At 39.5% G+C, this 15,482-nt stretch overlaps 3 non-coding genes across 3 annotated transcripts; 1 reads left to right on the top strand and 2 right to left on the bottom strand.

Annotated features, from left to right (window-relative positions):
• Positions 1–200: 200 nt before the first annotated feature.
• Positions 201–273, bottom strand: trnaf-gaa (transfer RNA phenylalanine (anticodon GAA)). The gene has a single exon. It is a non-coding gene; the product is annotated as a tRNA-Phe (tRNA).
• Positions 274–10,749: 10,476 nt separating this feature from the next.
• trnat-agu (transfer RNA threonine (anticodon AGU)) lies at positions 10,750–10,822 on the top strand. The gene has a single exon. It is a non-coding gene; the product is annotated as a tRNA-Thr (tRNA).
• A 4,587-nt stretch (positions 10,823–15,409) lies between these two features.
• trnav-uac (transfer RNA valine (anticodon UAC)) lies at positions 15,410–15,482 on the bottom strand. Its single transcript has one exon. It is a non-coding gene; the product is annotated as a tRNA-Val (tRNA).

Genomic DNA, 15,482 nt, shown 5'->3' with positions numbered 1-15,482 from the left:
TTTATCTTTTGCAAAATGTATGGAGCAGACACCAAACTGTCTAGTCGGCTTGAAGTTACCTCTCTTTGTTGGTGCAAATCAAACCCATTCATTCTGCAAGTGTCCTGCTGACTTTGGGCTACAATGGATCAAAATTCCGCTTTTTTTCATCAGCTACACACCTTTTAAGTGTCAAAGGCTTAGATGAACACACCCCTCAGTGCCGAAACCCGGGATTGAACCAGGGACCTTTAGATCTTCAGTCTAACGCTCTCCCTACTGAGCTATTTTGGCAAGATCATGCCACCATCTGAGAAGTCATGTCACCGATATAAACATGAGTAGTTGCTAAATCCAATCGATAAGGTCACATGGTGTTCCTTTTGAACCAAAATCTAATGAAATATAAAGTGTTTAAAATAATAGATAGTATCATCTGGAAGCATGACATATGTAATGTGGTAATTGATTAATGAAACTCTTTTATGTTGTTGGCAATTTGTTTTATTCCAAGCATGTTTTTAATTAAATGAACAAATGTTCACATGAAAGAATGAGCAAATAATAAGCCAAATAATGACGTAAATGTGTTCTCTGTGCTCGCTCATTTCACTGTTACCCCCCAATCATGCAGTCTTGATTATTTCACTGTTATCCACAGTGTCAAGTGGGTAATGATCTCCCTTATAAGTGCACACAGAGAGAGAGAGAGAGAGGTTTTGATCTGTGTGTAGTGTATAAAATAGATTGTGAAATAAAAAACTGAATAAAGAATAGGAAGATTTTAATTATATATATATATATATGATCAAAATCTTTGTCTCTCTCTCTCACACACACACACAATGTTAGATGTGCAGGAGAGATGGGATGAGGTTGTTGCAGTGCAGGTCGAGGACAAAGCTGCACACTGGTGTCGGCTCTACTCTCCCGTTTGCTGCCCTGTGTTTGGTCTGTCTGGGGTCCTGGAGGTGGTGATGTGACCCATTGGTGGTTGCTGTGTCTGTATGGGGCCCCTGCCTGCTTCGCCGGTGGGATGATGGGGTTTTTGCACTATCTTTTACTGTTCTTTTGTATTGTGATCATTGTGTAGGTTTTGTCATTGCTCTTTTCTTTCTATTGTCCCTGTTGTTCTAATTTTTGTATCCCCTTGTTTCTTATGCGGTCTGTCATTCATGTGGGAATTTTTTTTTACTTTTTTGTATGTCACATAGTTCTGTGTGTGTTCCATATTTTTTTTCAAAGTTTTGGTGTCTCCAGTATTGTTCTGCAGTGTAGAAAATGGTAATAGAAAAAAAAAACTGATACAAATCACTGATACTGTATAAATCACTTAAGGATTTAATTTGCACTTTTGAAAATCTACCTATTCATTTGGTTCTTTGCACATCTTGTGTTCATTGTTTGTGCACTGTTGTCTTTGTCTGTTGTCTTTGTTTTTTTTTGTTGTGCTGTATAGCTTTTGTGTTGGTATAATTAAAAAGCATAGATTGTCAAAAAAAACCTGAAAAAAAGAATATAAACCCCAAATATCCAAACTCGCTTTTAACAGAAGTCATCAAGGAATCACTGAACATTTTTGTGAAACAGTATTTTTTCATTGAAAAACTGTCATTAAATATAAGAAGTACATTAAAAGGATGACTTAAAATCCAACAATCAAGACAATGATGGAATCAGTTTTCATGCTCTCATTATGTTAAAGAAGAGTTTTGCTTATGGATCCTCTCAGAAATGAAAGTTCGTATGAACAGAACTGGTAACTGGTGCCAATGTTCGGCTGTTACCAATGTTGCTGAAAGATTTTCTCCCATTGTTTAGTCTTTGTTCGCAGAAATATTTTTACAAGCCTTGAGACATATTGAAGCATTTAAGAATAATTCACAAATAAACAGTTTATTATAAAAAGAGGAAACACTGAAAGTAGATTGCACAGAAGCATGACAATTTTCTCATTTTTAAGTAAATATATAAAAGGTATAAGATTATATTATGTGTAATAGCTGTTCCTAGTTGTACTGTGTATCCACCAGACTAATATATATCAGAAATTCTCAATAATGACTTCATTTCACTAAAACACACCTCACTGTGTAAAATCACTGTGGATTACAAAAAGCTAACACACAAATATCATTGTAAAATTCAGACTCTGCAGGATCTTGACTTTAGAAAGTGGGATGTATATGAACTTATTGAAAACTTGTTTAGTGCTTTTAGCAAGGATATAGCGACTCATAGCAACTATTTACAACCATGGTGAGCAGAAAAGCAGCTCAGCAATCAACAGCAGAAGACCACACTGGGTTCCACTCCTGCAGCCAAGAACAGGAATCTTCAAATCAAGAACAAGTTCCGATTACACTGGCAGGTGAGTGTATATTTTTATTGACCTCTCAAACCATCCATTTATTTATTTTTAACTGATTATCATTGGTATTATATCATCCCGAATTGTGTAACCTTAGCAGTTGATCAGCCTTCAGTATAATATAACTGTGTGAAAGTTTTTGTACAGTGCAGTTGGATTTCCTGTCACTGTGGGCTGCAGAGCACAGTAGTATAGAGCAGAGTCTGATACAGCAGCAGAGGAGATGAGCAGATCCACTTGGTTATTCTTTTCATCAACTTCAGCAGAGAGACGTGGTGGGATTGAGTCACTTTTATGTCTAATTTGGGATATAAAAAGAAGGAACTCCAGTTTAGATTTTGTCTGTCCCATTGCAGGTAGTTTCCTGTATCACTTGATTTGTCGTTGCAGGACAGAGTAACATCACTGCCTTCATCTATAACTGTATGTGTGAAAAGTGGCTTTATTGAAGCTGCCATGGAGTCACCTGTCATAGAGAAGAGAGCATGCACATTCTCATTTTTCTTCCCACCACACAGACAAATAAATCACTAATTCAACGCTTAATATTTCTGCAAGAACAAAAAGTTAAAGTTAACTCACCGAGTGAAAGCCACAGACACATGAATATAACAGTGAACATGATGAATGGTCTCAGCTGAGTGAAAGTGTTCTTTCTGTACTATGATATGTTCACATCATAAAGGTTCATGAAGCTCCAGCCCACAGCACCACATGACAGTGTCACCATTGTTACTGACAGATTGTTGATTCTTACTGAAGCATCCTGGCTTTACATTCAGCCTCACATGGGGAACCTGTCTTCAACTCCGACTGTCAGCAGAATTCATGGAATTATGAAAAATCAATCATTCTAATCTGTAAAAATCTAATCAATACATTATTAAATGTTTAAATTCCCTGTTATATTTGTTTTATCAGTGGTTTTGCTGCATTAGGAGATTTGGCCTGATCTGAAATTGCTGTAAATAAGTATAAATCATGACAAATAATTTAGTATGACAAGTTATTATTATTATTACAATGTGATTGATTTATTGACTTTGTAATAATGAACCCTGATATTTCACTGAGGTGAGGAACAAACCAGCTGCTGCTCTTTGTAATATTATGAAAGATGCCACCAAGCCATTAGGCCTTAAGAGGTGTGATGCATTTTGTGTGTGAAGTTTGCTGGATCGAGTGAAGGTTGCACAGAGAGAGAGAAAGAAACTGGGTGTTTTATTTGTGTTTCTTATTTCCTCCTTCAATCCTCATTGGGGCCTTTGACAGACCTGAAGGGAGAAAGATCACGTCTCAGGTTCTGATCAAAAATATTGGGACCTGAGAGAAGTGGTGCTTGTGAGTTCTTGCTGCTGAGGAAGGAGAAGTTTCTTCAAAACATGTTACACTTGTCTCTATCATCGAACCTTTGACACCAACAAAAATACTTCAATTAAAGCTCTAAAGGATTCTTATAATGCTGTAAATATTTGTAAGTTCCTGGTTACATAGCACTAGGAAACTCGGGACAAGAACTCCATGAGATGTACATGGAAAAAGCATGAGGTTGAGAAAATTACAAGTTAAAAAAGACAAGAAGACAGAATCATCTATATCCCCCACCCTATATACCAACTATATACCAAGTTTCAAGATATTGTCACATTTTTCAAATTCTGCTGCAGGAAACCAACCCTACCTCTTTATACTGACCTCAGCAGCCCATGGCATAAGCCTACCAGTCCTTTGGTCCAGGTGAGCTAAAAATTAAAATTTCTCACATTTCTTAGTATCAAAAGGTTATACATTACTTAATCAACACATAAAGAAAAGAAAGAAAGCACAACTTTATTCATCACACACTTGTGAAATTTTGCATTTAACCCATCTGAAGCAGTGAACCCACACATGTGAGCAATGAGCACACACACATACCTAGAGCAGTGGGCAGCCATGCTAACAGCGCCCGGGGAGCAGTTGGGAGTTAGGTGTCTCACTCAAGGCCATCCCATATTAACCTAATCACATGTCTTTGAACTGTGGGGGAAACCAGGGCCCTGTACTACGAACAGAGGTTAACCTACCCAGAAGTAACCCAGGGTTCCCCCGCTAAACCGGGGTTGACAAAACCTGGTTATCTTGTTTGGGGTTAAACGGTACTACGACGCCAGTTATGAAGTTGATTTGTTGAACCTGGTTTAACCTAATCAGGGTTAATGCACGTTCACGTGAAAGGGGAGGTTATCAGCGCAAATCCCCACTGTTCACAATGGCACGGTCGCCGTACTTCACGGAGGAAGAATGCGCTGTCATAATGCAAAGCTACGAGGAGTTCAAAACAACATTAAGAGCAAAATCTAACACAGCGGCTGCCAATAAGGAGCGGCAAGCATGTTGGCAACGAATTGCCGATCGGGTAAATGCGCAAGTACATTCTCCCTTCTACATGTTCCAGAACAGAAGTATAGGATGAGAGAAAGCTTCATGATCAATCACAAGTCACAGAAAATGGTCCTTCGACGTGGCCCCAGTCATATATAGCTTGTTTAATGTCTGAAAAATCCTGAATAAAATTTGGTATGGTAAATTCATGGAGTAGCCTACTTAAGCTGATATGTGCACAGAGTCACATGAATTAGGATGACTGACTGTTCAGTCCCTTTGACTAAGTTGGTGTATGTCCTGTGAACATTTCAGAGGCAACAGCAGCGCCAAACGCACCTGGCAACAGGTGAAAATGAAATATAAAAACATCATTCATAATGGGGTGTGTGTGTGCGCGTGTGCAAGCAAGCATTCATTTGCCTTTTATTTATTCAAGTTTTATCTGTTTGCCTAATAGTTCAAATTGTTTTGTATATAGTTTATAATGTTGTTGTGTGATATTAATGATAATATTGTGGGAAAACTACTTTGCACGGACGTTCATTTAATTTATTCTATTGTCATTTTGCTTGTTCTATTTTTGTGTATTTTATTTATTTATCTGTTTGTCTAGTTGTATCTATTTTTCTAATAATAATAATATATTTTTTGCATTAATAGTTTGTTTTTCCTATTAAAATAATCTTGTGTTCTTGTTATAACTTTATCTATTTATCTGACTGTTTAGTTGTATCTATTTTTGTTACAATTTCAATATTTTTAATATAGAAAGTGTTTTTTTCTATTAAAATGTTCTTGTGTGATAACTAGTTCTTGTTATATTTATTGTAGTTGTATCTATTTTGTATCTCAGACTTAAATATTTTTGTAAAACAAGTGTTTTTCTGTAAAATATTTTTGCGTTCTTGATAACTATGTTCTTGAGTGGGTGTTTTTTTTTGTTTTTTAAACAGAAAAGCCGTTCTGCATGGACATTCATTGAAGCCCTCATTGTTTTTTAATGGTTATTTATGAGCGTTTAGGGGTTACAATAATGTAAGTCTAGGTTGCTTTATATAAAAGGTATGTCCAGAAATATTGATGTCACTGTCTAAGCAGAGGGATCTGGCTTCTTTAGACGCTGTCTTCTTAAAACTGAATAAATATTTAAAAAGAGCCAAATGAGCCAGTCTTTTGAACGGCTCTTTTCAAAGAACGGATCACAAAGATGCGGATCCCATCAAAGAGCCATAAATCCCATCTCTAATCTGCGCTCCGATATCGCACGGGTCATCCAGGTACGCTGGCATTGTCTCTAGAGGAAATGTCGGTGGAGAGGTGGTGTTTAAAAAGGGTGTGGTTAATCGGAAACCTCGGGTTAACCAAGAACATAACCTGAGATGAGCAGGTTTGAGATGCAGCGTAAGTTGCCATGGCAGCATACCTCGGTTTGAACATAGCCAACTTTCGTAGTATGGGTTAATCAGGAAGTTACGCTGCACGTGATCAAGTTACTCTTGAAGTTACCCTGGTAAGCCAGAAAACCCGCTTCGTAGTACAGGGCCCAGAGCACGCAGACATGGGGAGAGCATGCAAACTCCATACAGAAAGGCCCCCACTGGCTGCAAACCCAGAACCTTTTTGCTGTGAGGCAACCATGCTAACCACTTACACCACCATACCACCCAAAATTATGCCTACTCAGGTACCTTTTCTTTTTGCCATGACCCAGATTTGAACAGGGGTTGCTGCAGCCACAACACAGAGTACTAACCACTATACGAGCAAGGCAAACTACTCAGAGATGGGCATATGCTAACTTTCAAGACCCTACCACTCATAGTTTTCAAGTTCTGCTTTGAAAACAAAACCTCAGACTAACCAGGGCCCTGTACTACGAAGCGGGTTTTCTGGCTTACCAGGGTAACTTCAAGAGTAACTTGATCACATGCAGCGTAACTTCCCGATTAACCCATACTACGAAAGTTGGCTATGTTCAAACCGAGGTATGCTGCCATGGCAACTTATGCTGCATCTCAAACCTGCTCGTCTCAGGTTATGTTCTTGGTTAACCCGAGGTTTCCGATTAACCACACCCTTTTTAAACACCACCTCTCCACCGACATTTCCTCTAGAGACAATGCCAGCGTACCTGGATGACCCGTGCGATATCGGAGCGCAGATTAGAGATGGGATTTGGCTCTTTGATGGGATCCGCATCTTTGTGATCCGTTCTTGGAAAAGAACCGTTCAAAAGACTGGCTCATTTGGCTCTTTTTAAATATTTATTCAGTTTTAAGAAGACAGCGTCTAAAGAAGCCAGATCCCTCTGTTTAGACAGTGACATCAATATTTCTGGACATACCTTTTATATAAAGCAACCTAGACTTACATTATTGTAACCCCTAAACGCTCATAAATAACCATTAAAAAACAATGAGGGCTTCAATGAATGTCCATGCAGAACGGCTTTTCTGTAAAAAAAAAAAGAAGAAGAAGAAGAAGAGGAAGAAGAAGAAGCCACTCAAGAACATAGTTATCAAGAACGCAAGAATATTTTATAGAAAAACACTTGTTTTACAAAAATACAAAATAGATACAACTACAATAAATATAACACAAGAACTAGTTATCACACAAGAACATTTTAATAGAAAAAAACAAACTTTCTATATTAAAAATATTGAAATTGTAACAAAAATAGATACAACTAAACAGTCAGATAAATAGATAAAGTTATAACAAGAACACAAGATTATTTTAATAGGAAAAAACAAACTATTAATGCAAAAAATATATTATTATTAGAAAATAGATACAACTAGACAAACAGATAAATAAAATACACAAAAATAGAACAAACAAAATGACGATAGAATAAATTAAATGAACGTCCGTGCAAAGTAGTTTTCCCACAATATTATCATTAATATCACACAACAACATTATAAACTATATACAAAACAATTTGAACTGTTAGACAAACAGATAAAACTTGAATAAATAAAAGGCAAATGAATGCTTGCTTGCACGCGCACACACACACACACCCTATTATGAATGATGTTTTTATATTTCATTTTCACCTGTTGCCAGGTGCGTTTGGCACTGCTGTTGCCTCTGAAATGTTCACAGGACATACACCAACTTAGTCAAAGGGACTGAACAGTCAGTCATCCTAATTCATGTGACTCTGTGCACATATCAGTTTAAGTAGGCTACTCCATGAATTTACCATACCAAATTTTATTCAGGATTTTTCGGACATTAAACAAGCTATATATGACTGGGGCCACGTCGAAGGACCATTTTCTGTGACTTGTGATTGATCATGAAGCTTTCTCTCATCCTATACTTCTGTTCTGGAACATGTAGAAGGGAGAATGTACTTGCGCATTTACCCGATCGGCAATTCGTTGCCAACATGCTTGCCGCTCCTTATTGGCAGCCGCTGTGTTAGATTTTGCTCTTAATGTTGTCTTGAACTCCTCGTAGCTTTGCATTATGACAGCGCATTCTTCCTCCGTGAAGTACGGCGACCGTGCCATTGTGAACAGTGGTGATTTGCGCTGATAACCTCCCCTTTAACGTGAACGCGCATTAACCCTGATTAGGTTAAACCAGGTTCAACAAATCAACTTCATAACTGGCGTCGTAGTACCATTTAACCCCAAACAAGATAACCAGGTTTTGTCAACCCCAGTTTAGCGGGGGAACCCTGGGTTACTTCTGGGTAGGTTAACCTCCGTTCGTAGTACAGGGCCCAGGGCCCTGTACTACGAAGCGGGTTTTCTGGCTTACCAGGGTAACTTCGAGAGTAACTTGATCACGTGCAGCGTAACTTCCCGAATAACCCATACTACGAAAGTTGGCTATGTTCAAACCGAGGTATGCTGCCATGGCAACTTACGCTGCATCTCAAACCTGCTCGTCTCAGGTTATGTTCTTGGTTAACCCGAGGTTTCCGATTAACCACACCCTTTTTAAACACCACCTCTCCACCGACATTTCCTCTAGAGACAATGCCAGCGTACCTGGATGACCCGTGCGATATCGGAGCGCAGATTAGAGATGGGATTAATGGCTCTTTGATGGGATCCGCATCTTTGTGATCCGTTCTTTGAAAAGAGCCGTTCAAAAGACTGGCTCATTTGGCTCTTTTTAAATATTTATTCAGTTTTAAGAAGACAGCGTCTAAAGAAGCCAGATCCCTCTGCTTAGACAGTGACATCAATATTTCTGGACATACCTTTTATATAAAGCAACCTAGACTTACATTATTGTAACCCCTAAACGCTCATAAATAACCATTAAAAAACAATGAGGGCTTCAATGAATGTCCATGCAGAACGGCTTTTCTGTAAAAAAAAAAAGAACCCACTCAAGAACATAGTTACCAAGAACGCAAGAATATTTTATAGAAAAACACTTGTTTTACAAAAATATTTAAGTCTGAGATACAAAATAGATACAACTACAATAAATATAACAAGAACTAGTTATCACACAAGAACATTTTAATAGAAAAAAACACTTTCTATATTAAAAATATTGAAATTGTAACAAAAATAGATACAACTAAACAGTCAGATAAATAGATAAAGGTTATAACAAGAACACAAGATTATTTTAATAGGAAAAAACAAACTATTAATGCAAAAAATATATTATTATTAGAAAAATAGATACAACTAGACAAACAGATAAATAAATAAAATACACAAAAATAGAACAAACAAAATGACGATAGAATAAATTAAATGAACGTCCGTGCAAAGTAGTTTTCCCACAATATTATCATTAATATCACACAACAACATTATAAACTATATACAAAACAATTTGAACTATTAGGCAAACAGATAAAACTTGAATAAATAAAAGGCAAATGAATGCTTGCTTGCACGCGCACACACACACCCCATTATGAATGATGTTTTTATATTTCATTTTCACCTGTTGCCAGGTGCGTTTGGCACTGCTGTTGCCTCTGAAATGTTCACAGGACATAATACACCAACTTAGTCAAAGGGACTGAACAGTCAGTCATCCTAATTCATGTGACTCTGTGCACATATCAGCTTAAGTAGGCTACTCCATGAATTTACCATACCAAATTTTATTCAGGATTTTTCGGACATTAAACAAGCTATATATGACTGGGGCCACGTCGAAGGACCAATGTCTGTGACTTGTGATTGATCATGAAGCTTTCTCTCATCCTATACTTCTGTTCTGGAACATGTAGAGGGGGGAATGTACTTGCGCATTTACCCGATCGGCAATTCGTTGCCAACATGCTTGCCGCTCCTTATTGGCAGCCGCTGTGTTAGATTTTGCTCTTAATGTTGTTTTGAACTCCTCGTAGCTTTGCATTATGACAGCGCATTCTTCCTCCGTGAAGTACGGTGACCGTGCCATTGTGAACAGTGGTGATTTGCGCCGATAACCTCCCCTTTAACGTGAACGCGCATTAACCCTGATTAGGTTAAACCAGGTTCAACAAATCAACTTCATAACTGGCGTCGTAGTACCGTTTAACCCCAAACAAGATAACCAGGTTTTGTCAACCCCGGTTTAGCGGGGGAACCCTGGGTTACTTCTGGGTAGGTTAACCTCCGTTCGTAGTACAGGGCCCTGAGAGACTAAGTCTGAAATTGTTTCCATGGAAACATGAAAAATTTAAATTTCTCAAATGTCTTAGTACGAAAAGGCACATCTACATCACCTTGTTAATATGTATACCAAGTTTCAAATCCGTATCATGAATAGTTTTGGATATATGCTCCGGAAACAAACATTGCTCTTAGAAACTAAGTCAAAATCTATTTATGTAAAAATCTGAAAAATACTTGAGAAAGTAGCCAGAATGTACAGTCCACAGCCCACTCTACGATTGACACACTGCATTATTTAAAATGTGTGCCCTTTTTTTGTGAGGCAAATAGTAAACAGAAGCTAACTGCAGCCAGGAACTAAAGTTGTGAGTGATGTTACAGCAGTTTCTGTGGGCTGTTTTAAGGATCAGCACAGGGGCTTCAAGGTTCAGGTAAGGCTCCATAGCTCAGTGGTGAGAGCACTGGTCTAGTAAACCAGGGGTGATGAGTTCAATTCTCCCTGGGGCCTGGAAGGAATGCTTTGAAAGTGGAAAGATGATCCAGATAAAAGAGGGGATGTTGAGAACACTGACACCAGAAAGTGAGCAAGTGCTGCTTATGATTTCTTGTCACCTGAAGACCACTTTCTACTGGTGAGAATGGCCTCATATGTACTGGTTGAAGATCACTGAGGATCTGAAGGTGTCTTTGGTGTGCAATTTCTGCAAAGCACTTTGTCCTCAAGTCTCCATCAACACCCATTGTCAGGTGGTATTTGTTTATATTTGGAGGCTACTTTGCAAAATTTACCAAGTCTTGTTTTTGGTGGTAATATACAAGTTCAGATATAAATTCATAAATCTGAATGTCTACTCTTAAATAAGTGGAATATTGGCTTAAAAATCAAAATGTATTTATCTACATTATTATTTATCATAACTTTTTCTTTTAGTCATCTTTACCAGGGGTGCCAATAACTATGGAGAGCACTGTACAAATCTTTTCCCATTCTATGACATGTCTGAGTTTCTATAAATTGAAGATTTTCATACCAGATGCTTTGTATAAGAGCCATCCTTCTTTGATTAGCTTCAGTTTCGGGAAGGCTCTTTCAAATAAATTGGAAACCTAAAAAGTTTACATAATGGGTTTAAGTGGGTTCTTTGATCTGTGTGTCAGACAAGGACTGTCAGGTGTCAGAAATCTGAATTGTACCTCTGAGTGTATCATGTCTACATCCATTGACAGAGTTCTTTTGCCAAGACCTGCCTGCATATGCTGTAGATCTTATGCAGCTGAGGGGGTCATATCAGTTTTTGCTCAAAAGAAAAACTGAGAAAGTGAAAGGCTTCCAGACTTTGGCCACCTTTGGCGACTTGAAACCTATGGCAGCTCGGTTAGGCCTCTGTTTATAATATCCTGGGAAAGACCTGCAACATATAATCAAAAAATGTCAGTTCAATGTCAGAATAAATGAATAATGTTTTTTTATTACCTCTGCCAATAGTAATAACAATTCATTACATTTATATAGCTATTTACAAGGCACCAAAAGCACTTTACAGTGGAAGGGGACCTGACTAACTAATACCAATGCCTAGCACCCGTCTGAGTGATGCACCGCAAATATTATGCAGTATTGTGCTCACCACACACCAGCTTGGGGTGGAGAATGGTGAATGAGCCAATGGCAGCAGCCATTTTTCCAAGAAGTCGCAGGGTAAGCACAGGTGTTATTAATGACAGCCAATAAGATTCCAATTCAGTGTAGCAGAATCAGATCCTTATTGGATGTCATAAATAACACCTGTGCTTATCCTGTGACTTCTTGAAAAATGTCTGCTGTGAAATAGGCCTATTTCAGTCAAGTTTTCAAGTGTCACACCTCCTCATCTCATGATCCATGCTTGGCCCTGGTCCCTGGCCTGACCTCTGACACTGACTATCTGTGGGTTGTTTTCCCAGATTTTTCTGCAAAATTGAGAGAATATTCTGCACCGCTGCTGTGGCAGCCTTGTCAGCAGGGGTAGACTCCTGCAAGAGTGTGAAATTAGCCATGCTGGTATTACAGCTGTGACAAGTTTTTTTATAGTATTTAATTACAAAGTGACTTGTTTGCAAAACATTGTAAAACATTACAGTAAGGCCTGCAGTTTCACTGGGACATCAATACATTTACTTCCATTTTGATTAAATTAACGGAGTCATAAGCAGTCCATGTCCTGCCTTAACGTTACCTCGGATTGCATCCTGAGGGGTACTGGCTTGTGAGGTCCTCTCTGAAAAATACGTCATATCACGTTAGAATAACTATCGATAGATGATTGAAATGTCTCTATCAGAACTTGAACTATGGGTACCATGTATATGTATGTTCGTTAACTTCTAGGGCAAACTATCTTTTAAAAGAAAACGGAACATGTACAAGTTAAGGAGAAGTGTGCTGCATTCACGTTCATGCACAAGTACTTGGGATACTAGCATAGCTTAGCAATGAGATACCCGTTAATGAAATGCTAATGAAAAAAAAGTCCATGCTCACTGACAAACACTGCAATCTATCATATTGACAAACAACTCTCTCACTCTTACACACAAATACACACCCACAAATAAAACCATCCACAGCTCTGCCAGTTATGGCCCTTTTCCACTACCCTTTTTCAGCTCACTTCAGCTCGCTTCAGCTCACTTCAGCCCGACATGGCTCGCGTTTCGACTACCAAAAACCAGCACGACTCAGCTCGTTTCAGCCCTGCTTAGCCCCTAAAACTCGCACCGTTTTGGAGTGGGGCTGAAGCGAGCCAAGCCGTGCCGACTGAGGTTGGGGGCGTGAGCAGACACTCCCCTGTGCACTGATTGGTGAGGAGGCGTGTCCTCACATGCCCACACACGCCCCGCGAGCGCGCTGGGATCTGTAAACACCGCAAACCCGGAAGAATAATAATTACGAATTACGAGAATTTCTGAAGCCTTATGCGCCTCGCCTCATCTATACGCTCTTGCCAGTATCTGTCCGCGTTGTTGGTGACAACAAGCCACAGCACCAAGACCAGCAACACTAACGACTCCATGTCCTCCATGTTTATTGTTTACTATCCGGGTCGTGAGACTACCGCTGAAAAGCTCACTGAATCAGTGACATACAGAGCATCGTGGACGAGTTCGCGGAGCGCAAGGCTCGTCGTATGCCCTTCAAATAATGCGCGCAGTAGGCTATTGATGTTTTATTATGAGCCATGTACAGTATGTCGCCTAATGTTTTTTTGTTTGAGTTACATGTTCGTTTGAAGGACTTAATGTACAAAATAACATAGTTGCACCCCGTAGTGTTGAAATTGGTAAACACAGTGCATTCAGTGAGGTTTGCACCGCCCTCCTTTTATTTCTGACTCTTCCTGTCACCACTCTGAGCACTCATTCGTATGCTCTTCAAATAATGCGCGCAGTAGGCTATTGATGTTTTATTATGAGCCATGTACAGTATCCTAATGTTTTTTGTTTCTGAGTTACATGTTCGTTTGAAGGACTTAATGTACAAAATAACATAGTTGCACCCTGTAGTGTTGAAATTGGTAAACACAGTGCATTCAGTGAGGTTTGCACCGCCCTCCTTTTATTTCTGACTCTTCCTGTCACCACTCTGAGCGCTCATTCGTATGCCCTTCAAATAATGTGCGCAGTATAGGCTATTGATGTTTTATTATGAGCCATGTACAGTATCCTAATGTTTTTTGTTTCTGAGTTACATGTTCGTTTGAAGGACTTAATGTACAAAATAACATAGTTGCACCCCGTAGTGTTGAAATTGGTAAACACAGTGCATTCAGTGAGGTTTGCACCGCCCTCCTTTTATTTCTGACTCTTCCTGTCACCACTCTGAGCGCTCATTCGTATGCCCTTCAAATAATGTGCGCAGTATAGGCTATTGATGTTTTATTATGAGCCATGTACAGTATCCTAATGTTTTTTGTTTCTGAGTTACATGTTCGTTTGAAGGACTTGATGTACTAAATAACATAGTTGCACCCGGTAGTGTTGAAATTGGTAAACACCGCAGTTGCGGACATTTTGTAGCCTAAAATGATGTTATGATAAGCTTTAATAAAGGGCCCGGTCATTTGCCCCGCCCCCGGCCCGGCTCTGACTTGTTCCGCCACTGTCACTGATGTCACTGTTTGCGCTGCTTAACGACATCACGTGACGTCCACCCACTTTCGCTAACTCCACCCAATGTGTCCACCCACTTCCAGCCAGCACGGTTCAGCGCGATTGTAGTCGAAATGCAACTCCAATAGCCCCGCTCAGCTCGACTCAGCTCGACTCAGCACGGCACGGCTCAGCCGCGTTTGTAGTGGAAAAGCGGCATTAGACCACCAAAATAAGATTTACGTCAAAGACCCACTGCTTCAACCCTCTCTCGGTCAACGTGCTTAACGTTAGCAAGACAGTTATTATATTGGGTAGTGGAGCTATGTCTAACATTTGACTTGCCATGAAACACCTGCAAAATGTGTACTACTGCAACACATACAACACATTTGTCCCATACTTACACTTTGTTGAATTAATTCAATATCATAGTTGCCACTGAAGTCCACGCGATCCTTGTTTACCATCAATGGATTGGTCACTCGTCAAACAGTCCGCCAGAATCCGAGTAGGAAATGGCAGCAACAGATGAGCTGGTGGTCGAGTGTGACAAGGTTCAGCATCGAAAAGCGCTGCAACAACATCACGGGAAGAAATCAAATGCCTTGTTTGGACAGGCAAAGGAGGTGACTGAGGGCTGTTCTTTCCACTAGCAACGTAAGTAGTTGTTTGCAGGTTTGAATGACATCAGTTTGCCCCTGCGTACGTTCGACCCATGAAGCGGTGAAGAACACGGGCTCCTGCATGTTTTCCTTTCGTTGGCTACAAGCGACAGGTGTATATTTGTCCACAAACAGAGAACTGTAGAGTCACTGTTTAAGATTTGTTCAGCAAACGTGTCCATACCTTGGCTGGTCGAAAGCAAGTACTTGCTTCAGTAGTTGGCACGGACAGAGAAGAGATCACAGCTCAGCAGTCACTCACTGCCGAGTTCAAAAAATAAATAAATAAATCAACCAACCACTGTTTCTGCCCGGTTTTGAGCCGGGGACCTTTCGCGTGTAAGACGAACGTGATAACCACTACACTACAGAAAC

Source organism: Neoarius graeffei, chromosome 1 (assembly GCF_027579695.1).
Source record: "Neoarius graeffei isolate fNeoGra1 chromosome 1, fNeoGra1.pri, whole genome shotgun sequence".
In the NCBI taxonomy this organism is placed as follows: Eukaryota; Metazoa; Chordata; class Actinopteri; order Siluriformes; family Ariidae; genus Neoarius; species Neoarius graeffei.
Note: the sequence above shows the minus strand (reverse complement) of the source record. Positions and strands in the feature narration are given on the sequence as shown.